The 23,217-nt window shown below is 37.8% G+C and overlaps 1 protein-coding gene across 1 annotated transcript in view; it reads left to right on the top strand.

Annotated features, from left to right (window-relative positions):
* Window positions 1-4,140: 4,140 nt before the first annotated feature.
* ptpdc1a (protein tyrosine phosphatase domain containing 1a) overlaps window positions 4,141-23,217 on the top strand; it is a 57,164-nt gene continuing 38,087 nt past the window's right edge. Inside the window, exons 1-2 of the mRNA XM_079596882.1 lie at window positions 4,141-4,582; window positions 15,032-15,245. The gene's annotated coding sequence lies outside the window, so the exon portion shown is untranslated. The remainder of the gene's footprint in view (window positions 4,583-15,031; window positions 15,246-23,217) is intronic.

Here is a 23,217-nt window from a genome sequence, read left to right as displayed (position 1 = left end):
GGCGGGAAGATGGATAAGGGCTCATCTTCAACCATTGATGTTATCGCGCCCAGCGTGAAGGGCTGAGCCGATAATTACCGTCTGCGGTGGTCAAACAACAACACCTGTAGATCCGCGGAACATCTGCCCTCTAGTGCCGAGTAAACATGCTGCTGTGGCTATGAGGGGACTCTTTGGCTAGTTGTCACACGTTTTACACCAGTAATTTTTACAAAGGTAGGTTTATTTTTTTAATAGTTTCTGTATAGCCACATTCCTTCGATGTAGCCCACGAAAAAATATGGAATCATTTGCTATTTCAAATATTGAAGTTTTCAGCAAAACTTCGAAACAATTTATGAGCAACAGCAACCAAAGGTAAGTAGCCAGGCAGGCCTAACACGAAAAAAACAACAATCATCATTTGTTTTGGTCACCAGAAGTAATAGATTTGTATAAAATTAGCTAGAACATTTAAAGACAACTGCTTGGTCAAAAATTACATTTATGAAATCTCGAGTAGGCTACGGTTTAAAACTTTTTGTTTAAAATCTATTTTAAAATTGAAATAGGCCTATATAAGCTTGATATATTTGATTATATATAATAATATACAATAATCAACTATAATTCAAACTCAAAAAGGAAATTGTTTTTGGGAAAGTGTTGACTTATATTGGGATTTGATAAAACCTAAAGTTCTGAAAGAGAGTCTGGGTTTGCAGTAATTTGCCCTAATTATACTCCACCAATTAATTTGTTAGACCCGTGGAGTCCTTAGGAAATGCCATCTGCTTTGCCAAGCGTGGATGAAGAACAATTTTGGGGTCTATGAATAAATAAACTTTTCCACCAGGCAATAATAATTCATGCGTTTTTGTCTTTGAGCAGGGCGCAGATGACACAAGGAATTCATATGCAATGCATTCCCCCAAATTAAAACTATAAATAGATGGCAGCAATCACGCAAAATAAATTAACTGTCAAAGCAAAACTATTTACAAGCAGAGCAGAATCCCTGCAATTAAAAGCAAATTTGTTGCATGTTTGAGTAAGTGGTAGCAGATAGGACACAGAAGCAGCCGTCCGTGACAGACAGATTTGGAGTGGTCTTTCGGCTCTTTTCGCGTGGTCATGGCTCTTAGGAACATTGGCAGAGAACAAAACAGGCACTCCACTCGAATACCTTACCATTTTACACCAGAGAGTGAGTTGACAGACATCTGCAGAGGCCATTACGCCCCACAATTATGATGTCAAGGACCATTTGCTATGCTGTTGTATAGACGAGTCACTTTCAAAATATACTATTTTTGTAACCCACTGTTATCACTAAATCTTTGTGTATGTAAATACCCACTGTGTTTAACTTTATTGCATTGTTTAGAATTGTTTATGGGAATGCCATGACACTGGAAAAATCAAATGTCTCTAACAAGGGGAAGATAAAAAGTTTTAAGGCGCATCATAATTTCGTTTATGGACATTTATCTTATTTTGACCATTTACCATAAGGCCTTTGAGTTTTCCAATTCCTCAGTTAAAATGCCAATATATAAGTATAAATTCAGAAAAAAAAGAAAAAAAAAGGAGAAATGAAGCAACGGGTATCTGCTTATCTCTCTGTCTTTCCCCCCTCCCCTTTTCCTTCTCTCTTCCTTTGGGTGACCCAGTGGGACAATAAGGCAATGACAGATAAGGAGTGATTTGCTAGAAGCAAAACCTTTAAAATAAACAAACCATTAGGCTGTGTTCTGAGAGGAACTAGTGCAAGCCGCCTGAGTGATTCTAATTCAGGTGAATTACAGACAAATTTCCCTGGCAAACTCGCAGCTGTGATAATAGCGCCCAGTCTAGAGCCTGCACAGTGTCCAGACTAGAACCCAGAACCTCGCTACGCTCACACAGCCCAGTGGTCTGGTTCATAACACAACACCTCGCAGAGCACATGCCCATTAGTGTGGGTGTATACGTGTTTGTGTGTGCGAGTGGGTGGGGGGTGTCAGGAAGACAAAGAGGGAAAAACTCAGTGCCGTGTTTTTCTACCTGGGAAGCATGTTTTTGTTCTGTTTCAAAGTGTGTGTTCCAGACTGTAGAGGAAACCAGAATCTGCCTTATTAAAGTGAATTGATTGAAGAGTGTTTTTCATGCATCTGGCACAAAGCATTTAAATTTTAGCTTTTGCCGTGACAATAGGCCTTCTGGTCTCTTTGAATGTCCAATGATGTGTCGGACTATTTCAGTTTCAGACGTGCTTTTTCCAAAAAAATACTACAGATATCTTTGATAAAGTGTAGCTATGTTTTCACTCATTCGTATGAAAAATCATCATACTGGCTCAGGGTTCAGCAAAGCCTCCTTTTTTTGAGGCATTTAGACAGTCTGTTAGCTTTGAAGCTATTGTGTATAATGTTGACAAAATTAACTTTTAGCAGATAAAAAAAGATATTGATGACTCGTCTTGCACTCGTGGGCTTATACAATGTTTTGTAACAAGTGATATCTAGAATCTTCTCTCCCTTTTACCACCTGCTATACTGACTAGCATTAGCAAATCATGAACTTTGTCCGAATGTGAATACTATATTGCTGTTAAAAATTAAGATTTCACAACGATACCATATAAGAACCATTTTGGAACAGTTCCTAAAATAACAATGTTTTTCTTAATGTGAAGAGTCATGTGTGACATATGAAGTTAGCACATTGCTGACTTCCAATATCTGTGCGCCACGTATTTCTGTAAGTCTGAGTGATGCAAACAAGCTTCCGCTCTATTCGGCCATAACGGACCATCTTTTGTCAATTGCGATTCATATAGAATAATGTATACATTTATGATTATAATATTGAATATATCAGTAATATGATACGAAACTAATAGTAATGAGTTCAAAAAAGTTGAATTTCACCCAACTTGAGATGATAGTGCGTTTAAGTCCTCTTGTGAAGAATCATTAGCCTATATGGCCTACATTCTATTGTAATTGTACAATATGTTGTATTTTGTACATTCAACTTATAAAAAACAAAAACGCTGCATCCACCATATTTTGACAGGCCCTCAAAGAAAAATCCCACTCGCAAATATGACTTTAGATCACATGACAATGTCAACATAGCTGATATGTAATCATTATACACATCAAAACAGTATCATAACATATCAAACAGCTTTTTCCCTTTTTAAAGATGGCCAATAGCATTTAGTTTATATCACAGCTCGACCAGAACTGTTTTACTCGGTAAAGTCACAGTTTCCTCCTAATCTCGAACCGTTTCCCCTCCTAATCTTCTCCATATCCCTTTAAAATATAGAATTCTGTGCAGAATTCAAATGGGTCCATTGCGTTTTGTGGTCTGCGCCAACTCTCAAATGATGTGCTCTGTGTTATTGTGTCTCTGGACCGAAGCAGACTGTGCACGCTGCGGCGGTTCGCGTGACACTAACGTGAATCCAGACTTAATTCTCCCCAATGGAAGGCATATTTACACCGTCTGAACCGTTTTCTATCCCCTATATCAGGGATAGGCAACTTCGGTCCTGGAGGGCAAGTTGGAGCTAAACTCTGTCCTGCAGAGTTTAGCTCCAACCCTAATTAAACACACCTGAACAAGGCAAACAATGTTTTCAGGATTAGGCCTACTAGATAGATACAGGCAGGTTGTTATCAGGGCTGAAGCTAAACTCTGCAGGACAGTCAGTGGCCCTGCAGGACCGAAGTTGCCTATCCCTGCCCTATAGTGTGCTTTGTGCCATTCACCATGTAGAAAATAGTAAATGTGTGCACAAGTGAACGATTTTAGCCGCAGCTTCAGTGTCTATTTGGGGTCGGGAAGCTGTAGATTCTAGTATTTGTTTGGACAGAACATCTGATAAGAAACTAGTGCAGGGTGATGTCATCAAAATTACTGATCCATTGGAGGAAGTGCGATGTGCGAAGCATAAGTTTTGAATGCTTATATCTTCTAAATGCAAATTTTGTCATTGTTTTGGAGATAGCCTATAAATCAGTTACACTAACATATTTATGGACCAAAAGCCAAACAACTTTTTGATTTCGTGGGGACTTTAACAGTAGGCCGTACGCGATTTATGATGCTGCTGTGTGTCGTTCTTAATTTTAGCGAATCAGCGCCACTACTGGCACCAAATGGAACTGCACTCTGTTTTGAGCGAACAACGAAGTCTCATCGAAAGTTGCGGAGAATTGTATAAATATTGTTCCCCAACAGTCTGTGCAGAGCAATGTCACGGTCTCGAGCGCTTGATTGCAAGCGGTGATCCGCTTCGGCCGCAGGTTTCTTCTCAGCGGGATGTCATTACTAAAGCTCTCACACGCTGAGCCCCACACACGGACGCACGTGGCCGGGCTGGGGGGTGGATGAATGGCCCACAACGAGCTCTGCTTCTGATCAAGAGCTGGCCGGCCGGGCGAGTGTGTAAGGAAATACTCTAGTGGGACCATCAGAGCGCATTAGACTGACCGAGAGCAGCCTGGGGGAAACGCAGCTGCCCGGAGAACACACTGCAGCAGTATTTCATCAACATTAAATACTCGCCTTTAATCTCAACGTATGCAGGCCACACCGAGAACGAGCGGTCATATTTGTGTTTACAGGTTTTCTGTTAATTGCTGTCTAGGACGACTGCAGTCAAGTTCACTTACACAGGGCAGTTGGCGCTGGCTTAATAACATGAGTCCCATTTTTATGTTGCCTACTGGAAACATGCTAGAAAGAAAAATGAGACATCATTTTGGCTTCTAACTTGTTATACTTAACTTAAATTGCCAAAGCCAATCTTACATCCACTTGTGTGTGTGTGTGTGTGTGTGTGTGTGTGTGTGTGTGTGTGTGTGAACGGAATGCTGATGTAGCCTACCCCACAAACTAAGTCTTGACTGTTTGTAAACAGTCTGTCATTTCTCAAAAGTGCCTATGATAATTGCTCTACGTCTAGGAAGTGCAGAATTATGCCCAATTCGGCATTGAGCTTCTAACTGTGTGTTTGAGTGATCCTAATTGCTGTGGGACTGTGCATTTATTAGGCTATTTATTTATCTTTAGTCACACGCTCCCCCAATACGGCCAACAACTTCAGGCAAATCTAAATCACAATCTATGGTTATTTTTTTGGAGTGATTAAACTGTAAAATCACTGGTAGAAACATGCTGAAACATATGCTGTTTAGGTGTGTTTGTAGTAAAAAAAAAAAAAAAAAAAAAACCTGATTGTGCAAAAAAAAAAAATCTTTCCATTTTGTTAACTTCCATCAGACCTAAATAAAATAGGCTACATCAGATATTTGTTTTAATCATTTATATTCTTGAATAATCTCCAAAATCACATATTCTGTTCAAAACTTTGAATAACCTGAGCTCAATAATCTATAATAACCTAAAACAATACATCGGAAATATTCCTTTAAATTACGTGTTTTTAAACAAGGGATAGCATGAAAAAGCAACAATGACTATAATTCAGATTCTGTTCTATTCAATAATGATTAATAATAAACTTGGTTGAAATTTAAGTTTATTAACGAGAGTATTAAATAATCATACCGTTTCGATGTTCAACTGCTGATGTTCTGATGAAATGTCAAAATTAATGAAGGTTGTGTTTCAATTAATCTGCTCAAATGTATAGTAACATCAACTGGAAAATTTAAGTTGGGGGGACATATTACTCCTACTATTTGATTACATCTCTAAAATGTGCTGAAACATAAAATCCAAAAAAAAAATTATTTTGTTGTCTTCACATTACATTTAGAGCATCCACCACAGTATGAGTTGTCCCTCATTAGTCTTGCCAGAATGGTTTATGTGCACAAACACTACTTGATGAAAACTCGGCCTTTTCATTCAAGGCTCGACAAATTAATTCCCATTAGTGCTTTTCATCTGTAACTCCGCTCGATGTGACACGCTAATAGCGTGATTTGTCTGTGAGGTGTTAGTGATGTCTGATTTAATAGACACAACCCACTCAAACACAAGGATAGAATAACACATCTCTCAACAAAGATGTTTTTTTGCGTGCACTTCCACCTTTTCATTGACAGCTGCTGTCACCAGTGTGTTATAAAGAACTCCATATGCTTGTGTACGGCCTGTGATGTCTTCTTTAACACATTTGAACACATGAGCGTTCACCTCGACTGTCCTTAAGGAAAGGTGGAGAGTGCATTTGTTGGGTGTGATAAACAGAACCTAAATGTTGGCAACACTGCTGCAAAGTCACATCTATTCACGGCGTGAAAACCCTGTGTATCCTCGGATTACCGTCAATATGATAATCTAACAATAATGTTTTAATGTTTATTTATGCCAATCATTTCACAGGCACAATGTGTTTTATAGCTCAGTACTGGCATAAATATTTTGCAGTTTTGCGTTTTATTATTATTATTATAGATGCAAGCTTTGGTGGAAGTAAATATTATATTGAATGTCATTAATTATCATGAATAACGACTTAAATTTCTCTCGGCTCCTAAGACATAACTATTTATGTTTATTTTATACACTAGTACAATATAAACTTCTTTCTTGGTGTTTTTTTTTTTTTTTTTTTGAAGGCTCCTCGTAATCAAACATTGAATGGCAAAAGCTACATGACATTTAAAAAAAATTCTACTTTTGTGTTCCACTGTAGAAAATAACAGACACATGAGCGTACAGATTTGGAGAGACGATTTGCATGTTGGGGGTGAATTTTCATTGATATAGTACCTAGAAGTATTTTTACTGGATCTGCAAAGCCATATTTTGTGCTTCTTTTCTTCTTTTGTAAGACTTAATGGGCTTGGATCTCAGGGCGTTAGCGCTGACTGTCTTGTCGACCACCCCTTGGGAGAGCTGTATAGTCTGTTTGTTGGGTGTGATAAATTGGTCACATGCTTGAACCTAAAGGTTGGCAAATTAACAGTTAATTAGGGTTTGATAAATAGCAGATCTGCTCTATCCCCATTCAGCTGCTGCAGGCCCTCTCTCGACCCACTCTCTCTAAGGCAAGTGTTTATGTGCTGGTAACAAGTGTCGATGCAGACTGTTATGTCTGCATTTTGTCACATGAGGGGATTGCTCTCAGATGTGCTCCTTCCCCCAAGCGCACACACACACACACACACACACACGCAATACGCATCTATCCTCAGGTTACTGCACATGGCACCCTTTTTCTCCCAACACACACACAGTTTAAAACCTCATCCTTTATGTTTTCACTTATAGAGAACATGTTCAGAAGATATTTCCTTACAATTGTAAGCCATGACAGAAATATTAAGTGCAGTAACTTACCAGTTAAAAGGGAACATTTTCAGAACTTTGGCTAACGTTCTTGCAAGTTTCGGTTACACTTTACAATATGGTTTCATTTGTTAATTTAGGTAATGGACTGTATTAACAAACATGAACTAACCATGAGCAATACATTTGTTACTGTCTTTGTTCATCTTTGTTAACGTTAGTTTGTATCTTTGTTCAATTGTTTGTTCATGTTTCTTCACAGTGCATTAACTAATGTTAACGAATGCAACTTTTGATTTTAATAATGTATTAGTAATGTTGAAATGATCATTAACAAAGATTAATAAATGCTGTAGAAGTGCAGTTCATTATTAGTTCGTTAACTAATGAAACCTTATTGTAAAGTGTTACCCAAGGTTCTCTTAAAGTTACAAACATTCTTCCAGTAACATCAATAGATTGTCTGTTTAAAGTTATTTGGTCTTTAATAATGTTCTGAAAATGTTTGCACAAAAACGTTATTTATATTGTTCATGGAATGTTCTGAAACATTTTAGTTGAATGTTCCCTTAACGTTCTCATAACCAAGAAATAACATTTTTAAAACTTGACATTTTGAACGCTCAGAGAACATTCAGAAGTAAAAATTTTATAACAATGATAACTAAATGTTCTTAGAACATATTTTAGCTTGCTGGATATACAGTTTAATGTGCAGATTTATTATGCATAACGTATTGTTACACATTTGCCAAATGAATGTACTAATAGCCAAATGCAGTCATGTACCTCCAAAATTACAGTTTCACTGACGATTCGTGAATATTTAAATGTGGATATTTATTTAAAAAAATCTGTTGTGAGCAGGAAAAATATCATTTTCAGTTTGTTTTATCAATTTTATTTACTATATTATGCGTAATTTTAAGCAGTCTTCTCTCCTTCAGAAATGACACATGGTTTTGTAATGTTTTTGAGCTTGATTTATTAATAAATTGCATAATTTCACTCATTGCCCTGTTTTTATGAATGTGATGGCCTCCTTTAGGTCATCAGAAATGTTTATTCAGTGTATTATCTGCTGAAAATGACATTCAGAATGCACAGAGGGCAACTCTGCTTGCCATAACTAATATTAAATTGATGATAAATAAAATTGCATTTCACTTTATTTAAGCATCCTTTTCAGGTTAATTAAAATATGTATTTAAATAGTCTGATGTCAATATTAATCTTAGCTTTAAAAATCTGATATGACATGACTTCCATTTGAGGATGTTTTTTTTATTAAAAATAATCTGAAGACAAAATATGAATTCATATTATAGGCAGTTTTCAGATTTTCAGAGCAGTTTCAATGACAACTGTACAGCCCGTGTGTAATATTGACCTTTGTGTACTTCCAGCTTAATTGTATCTGACTGAAGTTATACATTCAATTAACATGCAATGACTGCTATTATGTCAAAGATATTTGGCAACTTTACATATTCCTTGGTGTATCATTATAAAGAAACAAAACCCAATACAACTAATATTCCTGTTTACAGAACTTTATTATTATACTCTTGTGTATGAAAATACATGCACTGCACACACATATATGCTCTGCTCTATGCACAATTTTCTCTTATCCTTTTTTCCCAAATGTAATAGTCACTGGCTCATCAAGTACTCATAAACAGACATTCATAGTGTCGGTGGTGTTCATCTCTGCAGATGACATGTAAATTAAACTGTGCCAAGAGAGGAAGGGTAGTTTGTAAAAACACGCTCTGTGACCCCTTAGAGAGTCATTCATGTTTCAACAGTGGAGCGTGGGGCCAGGAGACGGGAGGAAACAGGAGCATGTATGGACATTAATTACTCTATGTGCGGTACTGCTGAAGTAATAATGTGTTGCAGTTCCTAGACTGACAGCCAGAACTCCCTGCCACTTCATCAAGCAACCTGACACTGAGTATACAGTCCATTTGATTGTAAAGAGCTGCAGATGCCTTCCTTTATGGACTAATGAAGTCAGATATAGGCATGTAAATTCATTGACTGCAGGTTGTGGTTGTCACGGTCCTATGCTCTCAAAGAAACTCATAATTTCAGTTTATAATAGTCTAATAATATATATATATATGGGCCTATTTATATATGCGTGTACAATAATTGACGACGGCCGTTGAATTTTAAGAAAATTTCTAATAATTCAATGAGTCAATTATGTGCTCATACTACGGTTACCAGACCTCAAAACATTGTTCAAATGTTGTATTTCAAGACACTTGTCATGTTTTTGTCCTTAAAACGCTCTTGGGTGTAGGAATAATTTCTTAGGCATCTAACCCAAGCCTACATTGCAAATTCCAAAACGTCATTTTAGAGCTAGTAACAGGGGCTTGAGCCATTGATACCAGACTAATGCAGTTATTAGAGAGAGAGAGAGATTTAGCGTGTATGAATTACCCGAGTCTGTGCGTTTTTTAACAGTGTTCAACCGCAGAGTCCTCTAATAGCCAAACTAAGTTTCTCTGCTTCAAGAACAGTGCCGTTATTATATCGCTAGTGAGAAATGTCATGTAGCTTTTAAGTTGTTAAGCTATTGCGCTGAAAACACGTTTCTGTGCGACTGCGTGTCCGAACTTTGTGTTTGAGGGGGAGAGAGAAAGAGAGTATGTGCTTAAATCCTGTACATAATAAAAGGTTATTTTGTGGCGAAATCATGGAAATAATGTAATTTTTATCCTATTGTTTACTATATTTATTTTCTCGGTCAGTGTCATTGTGGGTTTTGGTTCTTTTGCTGTTGAAGGCTGTAAGGAACTTTGAAATAACTGAAATCATTTGGCTACGTAATGCGGTCAAGACCTGCCTGGAACTACTTTAGCCGTGGTTTTCCATGAAAAAAAATTGCACACTAGAACGTTCGTCAACCAATCAGATTCAAGCATTCAACAGCCCTGTAGTATAAATGTTGCATTCACGCCATGTTGTAATTGCTGTAATTTCGAGATGACAAGAAGTGACATTCTTCTCTATCACTGCCTAAAGTAATATGCAATGGTCAGGAGGTACAGCGGTCATGTACAAGCTCTCAGAATATTCCCAGCTTTCAATTTACGAGCTCTACAAGGACGTGAATGCTTTTTGCATGTTGAAATCTCAAAATTATGGTAGTTATGACGTGGCGTGAGTATAATTCCTTATCAAGAAAGCGAGCGACATCAGAACTCCCACACGTTGGACAGCCAGAATTACTTTAGACATCCGTAAGGATATGATGTGAAGCTTAAAAAAAAGTAATAATGTAGTACACATGTAGTCAGCCAAACACTCCCTGACAAGTGAATACTTCATTTAATTCCCTACGTCCAGCAATCAGTCAGAATCAAAGCAGCTGCTTTGGCTCAGAGTACCAGTGTTGCTCCCATCAACACCATTTACCATGATCCTGGCAGCTCTGTTGAAGGCAGAGACAGCACATGGTGCAACCGAACGGTGGCGTGGCCCCCAATTCTTAGACAGTCATTAGCAATAATGCTTATTATGTTAGTGTTCCTGGTTGGTCGCCAGCTACGTTAAAAGTTTTATGTATCCTTTAATTAACCAAAGAGCCATACTGAGATGTATAATAAAGCAATTTCACACAAGCAATTGTGCTGTGGAGCTGAATATTCATTACAGCATGGTTAAGAGTGAGATATTGCATTTAAACAATATTTAAATAAGTTAAGCCAAAGCACAAGCTTTACAAGTTGTTTTTTCTAGTTAAAATAATAATACAATTCTTAAAACAAGAGAAATTTACCTGAGAAGCAACACTGCGTAAGATATTAAGATTTGTTTTAATACAACTGAATGTTACTGAACAGAGTTTTTCCACTGTTTTTTACCCCCAGCTGCAACTTTCAGACGCCACCTTTATTTATTAGGAACTTTCATGTAATGGAAAGCTCAGGATTGTGGGATATCAAAGGCAGAAAAGGATACATCTATGGTGCCTTCAAAAATCAATCAAATGAAGTGATATCAGGAGACAGGAAGTGAAGCTAACATTGTATTCGGACATGCCTTGATACCTTCCTGCTTTGGAATTCATCCTCCGAAGGCAGCATTTTTCAGCTTTCGGATGTAACCATTGAAATCACACAGCTTTCACATAGCTCACACTTTCTGGTCTCTGGCCTGCTGCAAACAGAGTAAAGCAAAGTGATACAAACAGTAAAGCGTCTCAGGTTGTACTAAACATATAAGATTAGAGGACTGAAACTAACTTATCATAATCCTAATAAATTCTTAAAACCATTCTGAATGTGTTGGCCTGTAGAGTAAGATTGTATCAGGGCAGGAAAGCCCCTCGTTGAATATCTGGCTTAATCTTTTCTTGGCCTTGATCATTCTCTCAAAAATCTTCTTTTAACAATGAAATTGAGGAAGCGGAGGCGCACCAAAAGTGGTTAAATGTGGTCTGGCTCGCCAGCGCACGGGCTGTGATGGACTTCCTCTGCAAAGTATTTCATTTTGGATACAGTCCCTTTCTAAACACAGCGCACCTGGGACAACAGCTTTGGTTCCAGACCCAGTGTTAATCAGCAGCAATGCATGCCTGCCAGCGGCTCGTATATACAATTAATACTGTGCCCTGACTTTTAACAGCCGATCCCGCTGCTCTTATGAAAACAGAATACCGCAGAGTGCCACGACTCCAGCGTTTAGCCGAGGCAGAATGACAACATTTTTACGGAAATCTTCCTGATTGCTGAAAGGATCTCAAAGAATTCGCAGGGAAAGTGGCAAAGAAAAATATTTAAGCGGCCCTAATGCATTCTTTCATGAGCTGCGGTGTGTCCATTGCCTCGGCAATAAGACAAAACATATACCCGGCGGAATCTAACGGTTGTCTCTTTGGAAAGACAAGTTATTTCACATGAAGGTATCCACGACTAGGCTTTCTTAGTGTTTGACATTCCAGTATTGATTCCACTCAGAGGGTGTGGAGGGGATTTCCGCCATAATCCAGTGAAAGAGGGAAGTCTTTGGAAAGCCTTATCTAACACCTATTTAGTCTGCCGTTTACAATGACACAAGTTGACACATGGTAAATATTCCTTTCTTTTTTTCTTCTTCAAGCATTACTTGAAATTGCTAGATCTGCGGCTCAGAGAGCAAATCCACCTCATTTGTATTTTGAAACCGATATTGGCAACGATCTGATAACCCTCTAGACGACTATGACTGTATAGCTCTTTGGGGGCTTTTACATAAACAGGATAATGCAAAATGCTAGTGACTAATAGCCTATCAGAGACATGCACCCCAGCAGCATTCGAGAGAGGTCAGCCGTAGTCATTAAGTTAATGTTCGTCCACAGTTTGGGCTAAACACAGCACCTTTTATGGAATTATCATAATTAGTCTAACCATTAGCCTTAATGGGGAGTAATGGCCAGTTAGATGTTATTTGGTAAAACAACACGCCAGAGGCCGAAGGTGTTTTATTACGTCTCTATATTAAGCGCGTTCTGGAAGGTAGAAAATGTTTCCAGATCGAGGGCGAAATTGGCTCTGTGCTAATTCAGTTTCCACATCAAGCAGAGGAAAGACCACCCACTAAGAAAGTCCAACTTGGCATGTCTGTATGCTGTGACTCACTTTAAGTTTCTGTGAATGTGATTGGACTTTTATGAGTAGCTCAACCTCCCATGATATTGAAGCGTTTTCCTTTTCGTTGGCATCATAAGTGCTCTGATCTTGCTGATTAATTCAGTACAATCCATAGTAGCTCTGATAAAACTGTGTAAGCAACCACAACAAAAACCTTTCCCACTGAAAATCAATGTCAACGATTGTCGATTTATCAAAATAGCAAGATGTATTGCCTGGGAAAACCATAACCTCTGGCATTGCTACATACAATAATTTTTTTTAATGTGGGTTGTTTTATTCTGTGTTGTTCATTCCTTCGCTCTCCCTCTAATTGCATGTTTGCCTTTCATTCCCTTTGGGTTACCCCATGCTCCACACCATAGAAAAGCTTTTGAACGACAAGAAGAACATGGCATCAGAAGGTAACTCTCATTCCAGCGGATGGGATCGAGCTTGTTAATCAAATGCTTTCCAGATCACACTTGAACTGGAGTAATTACTCTTTCCGAAGGAACTGCTGCACACAAAGACTTTTGTAAACACGTCCAATAACTACTTTAATTGGCGCGCAGGTCGGCTAACAACCGGCTATTTGGTGTTAGAGGTAAAAAAAAGAAAAAAGAAGTGTGAAATATGAATGAAACGGGTTTTCTGTCGGAGAGATTTATGATACATTTATCAACTCGTTTTATGCCACAGTTGGTGTTTAAGCTTGGTCATGGGCCATTTGCTCCACACAAGCACCATCTTTCTTCATTTGACTGCACGGTGTCAGCCTTTGGAAGACATTTCCACAGCAAGAGTGCAGTTTCAAAAGCCTTGTCCTCCCCTTAGATAAACCTACTCTGGAGATGATGTATAAGGATCTAATTGCATTTCGGCTACATATTTCCTACCAAAATGACTTTATTGTACAATGTTATTGAGGTTAGGGGGGTCACAGATCCATTTCTGTTGGTCTTGACATGTAGAAACAGAACCCAAAAGAGGTGCTTTTTAAACTATTCATTTCTGCAGGTCACTTCAGTGATGCTCAAAAAGAGGGCGATAAAACACAAAGGAGAACATAAACAATTTTTGGATCCTATTTTATTTCATGGACAGCACTGTTTAAATATATCCTTATTTGGAATTTTTCTTAAACACTATAAACTAAAAATAATAATACACTGTAAAAAAAAAATGTTCCTCACATTTTTAAGTGCAATCAACATGATGTTTAAGTAATTTCAACTTAAATTACAATTAAACCGACTTGAATCTTGTATAACTTAACTTATTTTGATAAGTTAAAGCAATGTAAAAACATTGTTGTCTTATTGATCATATACTTTTTTAAGTGTAGTAGAACTTTTTTATTAAGCAATTTAAATCTTTTTATTATTAATAAATAATAATTGAAAAATTAGGTGGAAAATGCAACCGTTCCATCAGGTCAACATGCTCTGGAACGCGTTTAGCTGCCAAAACAAAATCAAATCAAGGCTTATACTGCCACACTACATTGATAACATTACATCAAAAGAAAATAATCAATTAGGGCTAGACAACGACATATTATCTGCTGTGCTGAAAGGTATGACAACAACATAATTAGTTTATTTTTTTTCCGTTCATTTTCTCTTAACATCTAACATGTTCTGACTTATTTATCTTTGAGAAAACTTGAGCTGAGGAGCATGCAGATGTTTAAAGTCAAGACATGAAACCTTTTGTGATTGTCAGAATGCTTAATTTACCGTGACTGAAGTTTCTACAACCTTTCCATAGCATTTTTAGACCAGTTAAGGTCAAGATCCCTTTTTTTGCTAGTATCTTTCTTTGCTAATATAAGCAGCTTCATTTTTTTTTTAAAGTGACGTGCAATATTGTTTTTAAAATGTTACCACCTCATTAGTTACATGATATACTTTCTATATAATTACCTCCCTGTGCAGCTTTTTGAAGCTCAATGGCTTGTATTTTATCTTTACCACAGAGTTTAGACAAGAGCATGTCAGTGATGGTGATTAACCATTGTGTCACTTTCAAGGTGTTGAGAAAATGTGTTTGAAAAAGGCTTTGTGAAAAAATAGTTGCTTTCAGACCAACGAGTTCTGCTCTGTTTCATACTAAAGCTTTGAAACGCACTCATGGTTTATCCTTTGTGCCTGCAGGTGCGTGCCGTGCGCTGGAAACGCACTCATGAGCTAATTCGAGGCAAAGTAAAGCTCTCATCTGGGATTGGTAAGAGTCTCTCCAAGCACCCTGAAGACTTCCAGCTCATTCTTGATTGCACATGGCAGCCTCTGACCTGCACCGAAGGCACCCGCTGCCATGGAAGATTGATGATTATCGATGCAGAAACCCTTTGCTAATTCAGCGTACAAGGTTAGTATGCTTTCTTCAATGAGCCAAGCAGATAGCTGGCTAACTGTTTTAACCTCATCTGCGAGTAGCGATGCCATCAGTGATTTTCTTGAATCGAGGGAAATACTGGAGGACAAGGAGAGGTTACGGCCTCCGAAGTCACCAAAGGACGAAGAGTCGGGCAAAGTTACATTCTCGACTCACATATTTTTCCCCAAGTGGATAAAGCAAATATACCTCAATAACATTCCCATCAAGCCAGTAGAAAATCAGCTTTAGCATAGTTCTTAGATGAAATAAATCACCTGTTATGAAATCTGTTCCATGATATAAACAATGACCATGAATTTAGATTAACAATGCTGTGGAAAATTACTACACAGAGGAGATTTGGCCCGAAATATATTTGGCTTTGTTATTCAGAACATAACTTATCATGGTACCTGCACTTCTTCATCTCAACACCTTTTAAGAGCTGTTTTATCCTTTTAGGATGGACAAAGCAACTGTGATTTACATTGTAGTTCAGTGAGTTTATTCCCTCTACAACTTTTTGTTTTATTTGCTTTATCAAAGCCAACCAGAGATGATTTCCATTTGATGATTTGACTCATATTATAGTATCACTTAGCATTATCATTAATTTTTTTAAAGTATTACAATTATTCACTTTTGATCAGTCAGTACTGTGGGTGAAAAACTGGATCACCGAGTAGCGTCATGACCTTCTCTAATGAACAGTTTTGACAGTTCAGGGGACAATATTACAGAAACATTCTCTAGCCCAATGGCTAATTTATTTATAAATTAAATCCAGATGGGACGTTTAACAAGTAATTTGCAGTCTTGGTCTGGTGGAATTTAATTATCATCAAAGCTAAACAAGTATGAAATATCACCCACAGTTCATATACGACTCAGATCCACAAAAACTAAGCTTACTCATTCTATTCAGTTTTATTTCCTTAGAAAGAAACTGACAAAAATCATTATTCCTGACTGATTATTTCAACCTATTGACGGTCCTAAAATGTAAGCCATAATTTTTGCAAAATCAGACTTTCAACAAAACTGTGTTTAAATATCAAACTCTCTCAAATAGAATGGTAGCACTTTACAGTAAGGTTTAATTTGTTAACATTAGTAAATATCACTGGGTATAAGGAGCTAATAATGAGCAATACTTTTACATTATTTATATTGTTGTTTTATACATATATATATATATTTTTTAACATTCCAAGTATAAATCAGCACATCATGTATTATGAAGAAATATTAACCAACAACATTTATAAATTACTTTTAATATAGATTAATACATGCTGTAAATAATTGTTGTGCGTTCGTAGTTCATGATGTTAACAAATTAAATTTAATTGCGATTACCACAGAACATTTTTTTTTTTATGTTTTATTTTGTAAATAATTCTAGATTCTGTTCATTTTTCCTAATTGACCTGTATTCATTCACAGCAACCCTCGGGTTTATTTACAGCTTGTAGGCCCTATTTGCTATGTGCCATTAAATATTTTATAAATGATTCCGGAGTAGGCCTACAGTCATTTTTTGCCAGGAGCTCTTGGCAAAACATTCCTTCTCCAAACATCTTGCATGTAGCTGCCAGACACAGTGCAGTTTTAAAGTGTAAATTAGTTTCTATGACACACCGCTAATGTAATTCCTGTAATGTAACTCTTATGAATGTGTAGTCTTCATTGACTGGGCCAGATCCAGGTATGCCAGAATGACTGTGTTGGATGAGCGAGCGGCTCTCATTCCGCCGCATTCAGGAATCTGTATTGCAGAGCAGATGTTTAAATCCACTTCTTCTGTCATTTAAAGTGCTCCTGCGGCTTCATTTATTGCCGAGCACTTGTAAACTTTCACATAAAAAACCCTCAGTGAACCTCTATTGAGGACGTTAAGTGTAGTTTGCTATTTATCACTGCTCGCGATGTAGCCAGGCAGATGTGCAGTAGGCAACGCAGCCAAAATCTTTTGAAGAGACGATTTCATTGCTTACAAGGCTCTCTGGAATAATCGATTCTGATTGGTCAATCGCACCATCCAACGGTCTGATATTTTCTAACGGAGTAGCCTAGTGCCCGCCCACTTTTTCAGCAACCTTGTAACCGAAAGTATTTTTCCCATGGGGATTTTAAAAATATCTTTGTTTACGAGTTATAATCCATGAACTAAGCTAGCCAATTGCGAGTTGAATCACAGCATTAACCTATAAACTTTGATTGGACGCAAATAAGTATTTGAAAATCTGACAAGGTACAAGACTGTACTTAACGGTTTTAAAGAGGAAACAAATCTACAATCCCAAGGTACAGTGTTCTTTTGCGGCAATTTGCTTGTTGCGATTCTATGATTGGTGTAGATTTCTGCAGAATCATGGGTTATGTAGTTTTTCATCAGGACTTTCACATGATTGTTTAAAAAAAGTTTGAAATAATGTAGAATGGTTTTAACAAAAGCATATACAATTGATTAACAACCTCGTAGCTCACAGTTGATCTGTCTTTATAAGTTCAGGTTAAAGATCAGTTCCCCACAGAGAAAACAATTAGATTTTTACTTCTGGAACCAGACTGTTGCACTCTATTACACGGCTCTTTGGAATGCTTAATTCCAAATGGTTAATCGCGCCTTCCAGCAGCAAGATATTTCTTGTTAATGTTCAATGTTATTCATCCATGTAATCTATGGAAACATTGTAAATCAGTCCAATCATTCGGGTTAGTGAAAAAGTTGGGTTTCACTTTATTTTAATGTGTCCTTGTTACCATGTAATTCTACATTTAAGTGCCGAGTAGGCTAATATTAATTAACTACATGTACTTACTACAGGGTTAGGGTAGGATTAGGGTTTGGTTTAGAGTTAGGTGCATGTAATTATGCAAAATGTATAGTTATTACTATAGTAACTACATGTAACGTGTATCAATGACACTGTAAAATAAAGTGTTACCAAAAGTTGCTTCTTTCATATTGCCACAAGTGCACCAGTCCTACCTCACTCACACTCAAAACTACAATTCCCAGCATTCCTTCTGCTTTTCACCTGCACATACTCAGCCATCATCTGCACCTGCAACTGATCGGCACGCTCATCACCATGTATTTAAACACACACCTCAGTAACAGACTTGTCTGGTCTACGACTATACGGATTACTTACTTGAGTTATTTACCCTCCGAGATTTCTCCAAGATCTTGTCTCCTAGTTCCCTCGTCTGTTCTCCACCTCCAGCGTTCCGGCAACCCCTGTAACGCCTCCTACAGACTGTGGGATTTTGGCAATCCTATAATATCTTTACAAATCGCACTGTACGACATGGATCAAATAATCTTGGGTACGACATGTATTTAGACTGTACTATGTTGACACCTATTGAATCATAGGCTATGAAGCTAGTTAGTAGGCTAGTGGTAAACAAAGTGATCATGCGAGATTTCTGACACTGTCAGAAAATTATCGCAGGCTAACAACCTGCAGAAATCACCACGATTGGTCATCTTTTGTCCGGGACAGCCCAAAATCTTTCAATGTGTACCGGGCATAAGACAAAAACATTGTTTGTTTGTTATTCATTCACTCTAAAGGCAACCAAAAGGTGTGTGTGTGGATATACTTACCATTTGAAGTCATCCCATCTTCACCTGCAAACCTAAGAAGTATTATACTTGTTGTCTATACTCTTTGGACACTGTTCAATAAAGCGTTGTTTTGTTATTCATCCATCTCTCTCTTGAGTCGGATATATCCTGACATATCGTATCACGTCGTGTACGATACTTTCATACTGATGCAGATAGTGTTTATTAGTAATCAATTGTAGTGAAAATCACCTCAGAGGATTTCATTAGCCTATAAAAACTACTGTAATATAGTTGTAATGTTTGTCTTGTTGCTAGACCGATTGTTTTTTTAGGCCTACATTAAAATATACTTTTTTTTTCTTAGCAAAAAGCTCTAATACAATATACAGGTAAAATCAAAAAATATTTAAAACTTAAATTGTTTAATGTGCACATTTATTTATATGATGAATACCCTCCATTCCATTTCTGGGTTTTAGGTTTTAATTAACGATAACGTTATGGAGAGGATAATATACTACTTCTAGAGTGACCGTTGCTGGAGAGTTTGATGACATCATATTAACTGACCTGAAACAACAGGCCTTTTGTTATGCCTCTGCATGTGCAATCAGATTTTTAAATTGTTTATTAATGGATTGATTGCTCTCAAAGTAAAGGTCATTATGTAACAGAGAGGGAAACATGCTCTATATTTGATACTCAAGTTATACTACAATCCGTAATGAGCAACAGGCAGCGTTGGAGCAGGAATTCTTATTCATGCTTTGGAAAGCTGATGCTCTGGTTTCTCATTGGCAACATTCTGGGAAAGGCAAGGCTGTTATGTATCGAAACACACTTTTGGAACCTAACGTGGACGCTGTAATTATTGCATAGAGAACTTAATGATTCATGTCAAATGGATTAGCCCTAAAAATCTCAGTTAAACAAAGCCCTGGCATGCCGTTCATTTGAACATTTATCAGTCGCACATGAGAGTGATTTTTCATGGTCGATGTACTAAACAGGCTCTAAACAGCGGATCGTGTTTGTATATTCGAGCAAAATATCGAGCGACCTTGGCTTTCAGCTGGCCGGCAGTCACGTTGTGTTAGGTACAGGAAAAAAGCTGGAAATGTACTGTACGTCCAGGCATATTTTGACACTTGAGACACTAACTGGAGCCATTACAAGCCAAGCTGTATAGCAAAGTTTAGTGCCTCATACTTCTTTAATGAAAGAGGTGTAATAACTTTCGCAGTCAGTTTTCTGTTACACACCATACTGGAAACTAATTATATGCTCTCCCACGTTTAATGCGACGCTATGCAAATGCCTTGTGTACTTGCTGCCGGGGTAACAAATTGCCATATCATGTGTTACAATTACTTCTTCAGTCCTGGCTAGCCAATACATCTTTCCAATGAAATGATTTGAAAGCTATGAATTATGGCCATATTTCAGTCTAAAAGAAACAAACCACTAATTGCGATGTGGCCTCTCGGTAATTTTCAAGAAAGAGCCCAGAAAGCACTCCAGCATCGGAGGGGGGGAAATCGCTTACTTCTGCTCCTGCTTTATTTTGGTTTCGAATAACAGACACTACTAATTTGGTGTAGGCTCGACCTTTGGCCCCCTGCCTCTCCCCGCTCGGCTCCCTCAAGGGAAGGCTCCAATCAGCCCACAGCCTCTCCGTTTTTCCCGCCGATCCATCCTTCGCTACCAAACGGACTGGAGACTGCCTTTCCGAAATGTTTCTGCTAATTCCCATTTCCTCTATAATCACAAGCTTTCATGTGAGTGGCTCGGCGAGTCGGTGCGTGGGGGAGGTGGTGATTACTCCAGGGTCCCGAGCATTAACCTCACCAGGTGTCACTGGATGGCCTGTTTACTTCTGTGATTAATGAATGAACTAAAAGTCTTCTTACCCCCCCAACGTCTTGCTCTTTTTTAAACAAGGAGCGTGCCACTGAATCAATTGGGAAAGCTCGGACAAGCCTGTGCCGTATCAGGCTACAGAGGCAGACCTGTCGAACCGCTGCGCTCTTTGTATTAGTTTGGCAGCTCGTTGGGAGGTGGTGAGGTAGCAGTTAGAGGTGCAGTAAAGGTGAACCAGCAAGCGCACTGTGATAATGTTTTCTTTTGGGCTGGAGACAACACAATGGCGACTTTTCGACTGATGCAACGAGAATGAAAGCTAATTTCCTGTGTTAAAGAAATTTAAACTAGCATCCATCAAAGCGCTTGTTGAAATTAAAAGGGTCTTGGTCCAACGCACAGGAGTTACAGCTGGACTTTTATTAGACCTACATTTTGCCTTATTTTTGGGATAATCGTAAAAAAAAGGCCCGTGACACGAACGGTAGACGAAGCCAATCACACAGTTGGATCTGTCGAATGGCCTAATTGCACGTGGCATATTGAAAAACTGACTTAAATTGTTTTAAATTCGACGTAATAGAGCGAGTTTGAGTAAGCTGGTAATGTTGGATTTACAGTGTGTAAAAAGTGACATACAAAGCCCACAATTAAATGAGCATGACTGTAATGACCTCCCTAGACACCGCAGTTCAAATAATGTTTGTAACCTCGACAAGGACACGTCAGTTACTGTTGGCCTAATGACTGTTTTTACTGCCAAATGGACATGGAGTAAAAAAATAAGCTGGGCACAGTAAATTACCTAATAATTGGAAAATATGTCCTCAGTACCATTTTTCCCAGAGGAAAGTATTCTTTATTCTAACATGATGTACAGTATGTTCTGTGGATTTTGGTCACAAAAATAAACCTTTTTGTGACTAAAATGGCCATCGGAAAAAAAAAAACTTGGAAAATGATTTGAATCATACCCGTTAAAAATTGGACATACTTGACAGAAGATTGAAATTGTTTCAAGCTTAAATGTATGAAATTATTTTTGTATATGCTCATTAACTGTTCAGAAGTTTGAGGTCAGTTAGAGTGTATTTATTTTATAAAAGACTTTTATTTAGGAAAGATGCATTAAATGGGTCAAAAGTAAGTAGTTTTATTTAAAGTGTAAATAGTTTCTAAAAAGTGTATCATTGTTTCCAGAAAAATACAGGAAACTGTTTTAAACATGATAAAACAAACCCGATCTCACGACAATTCGTAAAAATTTTACGAGGTAGATAATTCTTAATTTTTTTGCTAAATCGTACATATTTAACGAGTTGTCCAATTCGTACAAATGACCTACCTCTGACCCCGCCCCTAAACCTACCCGTCACGTGGGTTTAGACAAATCGTACGAATTTGTATGAATTAGCCACCTCGTAAAATACGTACAAATTGGTCATGATAGTGTGGATAAAAATAAGAAATGGTTTTTTTTTTACAGCAAATCAGCATATTTTAAGGATCATGTGACTTTTCCTTAAGGAAAATGCAGCTTTGCCTTCACAGGAATGAATTACATTTTAAAATATATTCAAATAGAAAACAGGTGAAATTGTAGGAATATTGTACTGTATTGATCCAATAAATGCCTTGGTAATAAGCCCAGGAGACTTCTTTCAAAAACATAAAAAATCTTACCGACCTCAAACCTTTTATTAGATAGATCAATTGGACTAGAAGGTGTCTAGGAATGAAGATTGAGATTGTTCAGGCTGGCATCTTTAAAGCTGCTAACATGTGTGGTTTGCTACATACTTCACATACCTTCATTTGTGATATCTCATAGTTTTGAAGACTTTATAATTCTATAACGTGGCGAATAGTAATCATAGAAAAGGTAGTTGTGTCTAGTTTTGAATAATCATAAAACTGATATTTCTTTTAGTCTAGCCTTCTAAACACAGCTAAATACTTGTCATGTAGTTAAATGTGGATATTTCATTACCCATAGCGTGCAAGACAAACAGTGCAGCACTAAAGTACGGTAAGGCATTTATTTTAATCGGAATGATGTACCGGGGTGCATTAAAAGCTTAACTCTTCACCATTCCCTGCATGCATGATCGTGAAATGATCAGTCTTGCACTCTGCCTGAAAGCACTAAAGACATTTTTGCCATCAGCATTCGTCGGTGGTGTTAATCCGTTTCCTATGGAGAAGGCCGAGGGGGTGTGTGAAAGCAGGCTGTGTGTCATCCCTTTAGCTCTGACAGAGTGCCTGGAAGGAAAGGTGAGGAAAGGTTGTGTACACAGGTGATTACTTAATCACTGTATCCTCTGTGAGAGAGGGCCAACAAAAGGTCACGTCACTCAAGCAACAAAGCTCAGTGTACCCTCGTAACCACTCTGCTCAAACAACACTATGCCAGAGACCTCACCTAATGAAGGAGTGGTTACATTTGTTTTGATAGCTTCATCAGGCTCATCTCAACTGAGAACACTCCTAAAACGTGCCCATGGTTTGTGTTTTGCTGGA

This window comes from Phoxinus phoxinus (assembly GCF_949152265.1).
Source record: "Phoxinus phoxinus genome assembly, chromosome: 22".
Taxonomy (NCBI): domain Eukaryota; kingdom Metazoa; phylum Chordata; class Actinopteri; order Cypriniformes; family Leuciscidae; genus Phoxinus; species Phoxinus phoxinus.
Note: the sequence above shows the minus strand (reverse complement) of the source record. Positions and strands in the feature narration are given on the sequence as shown.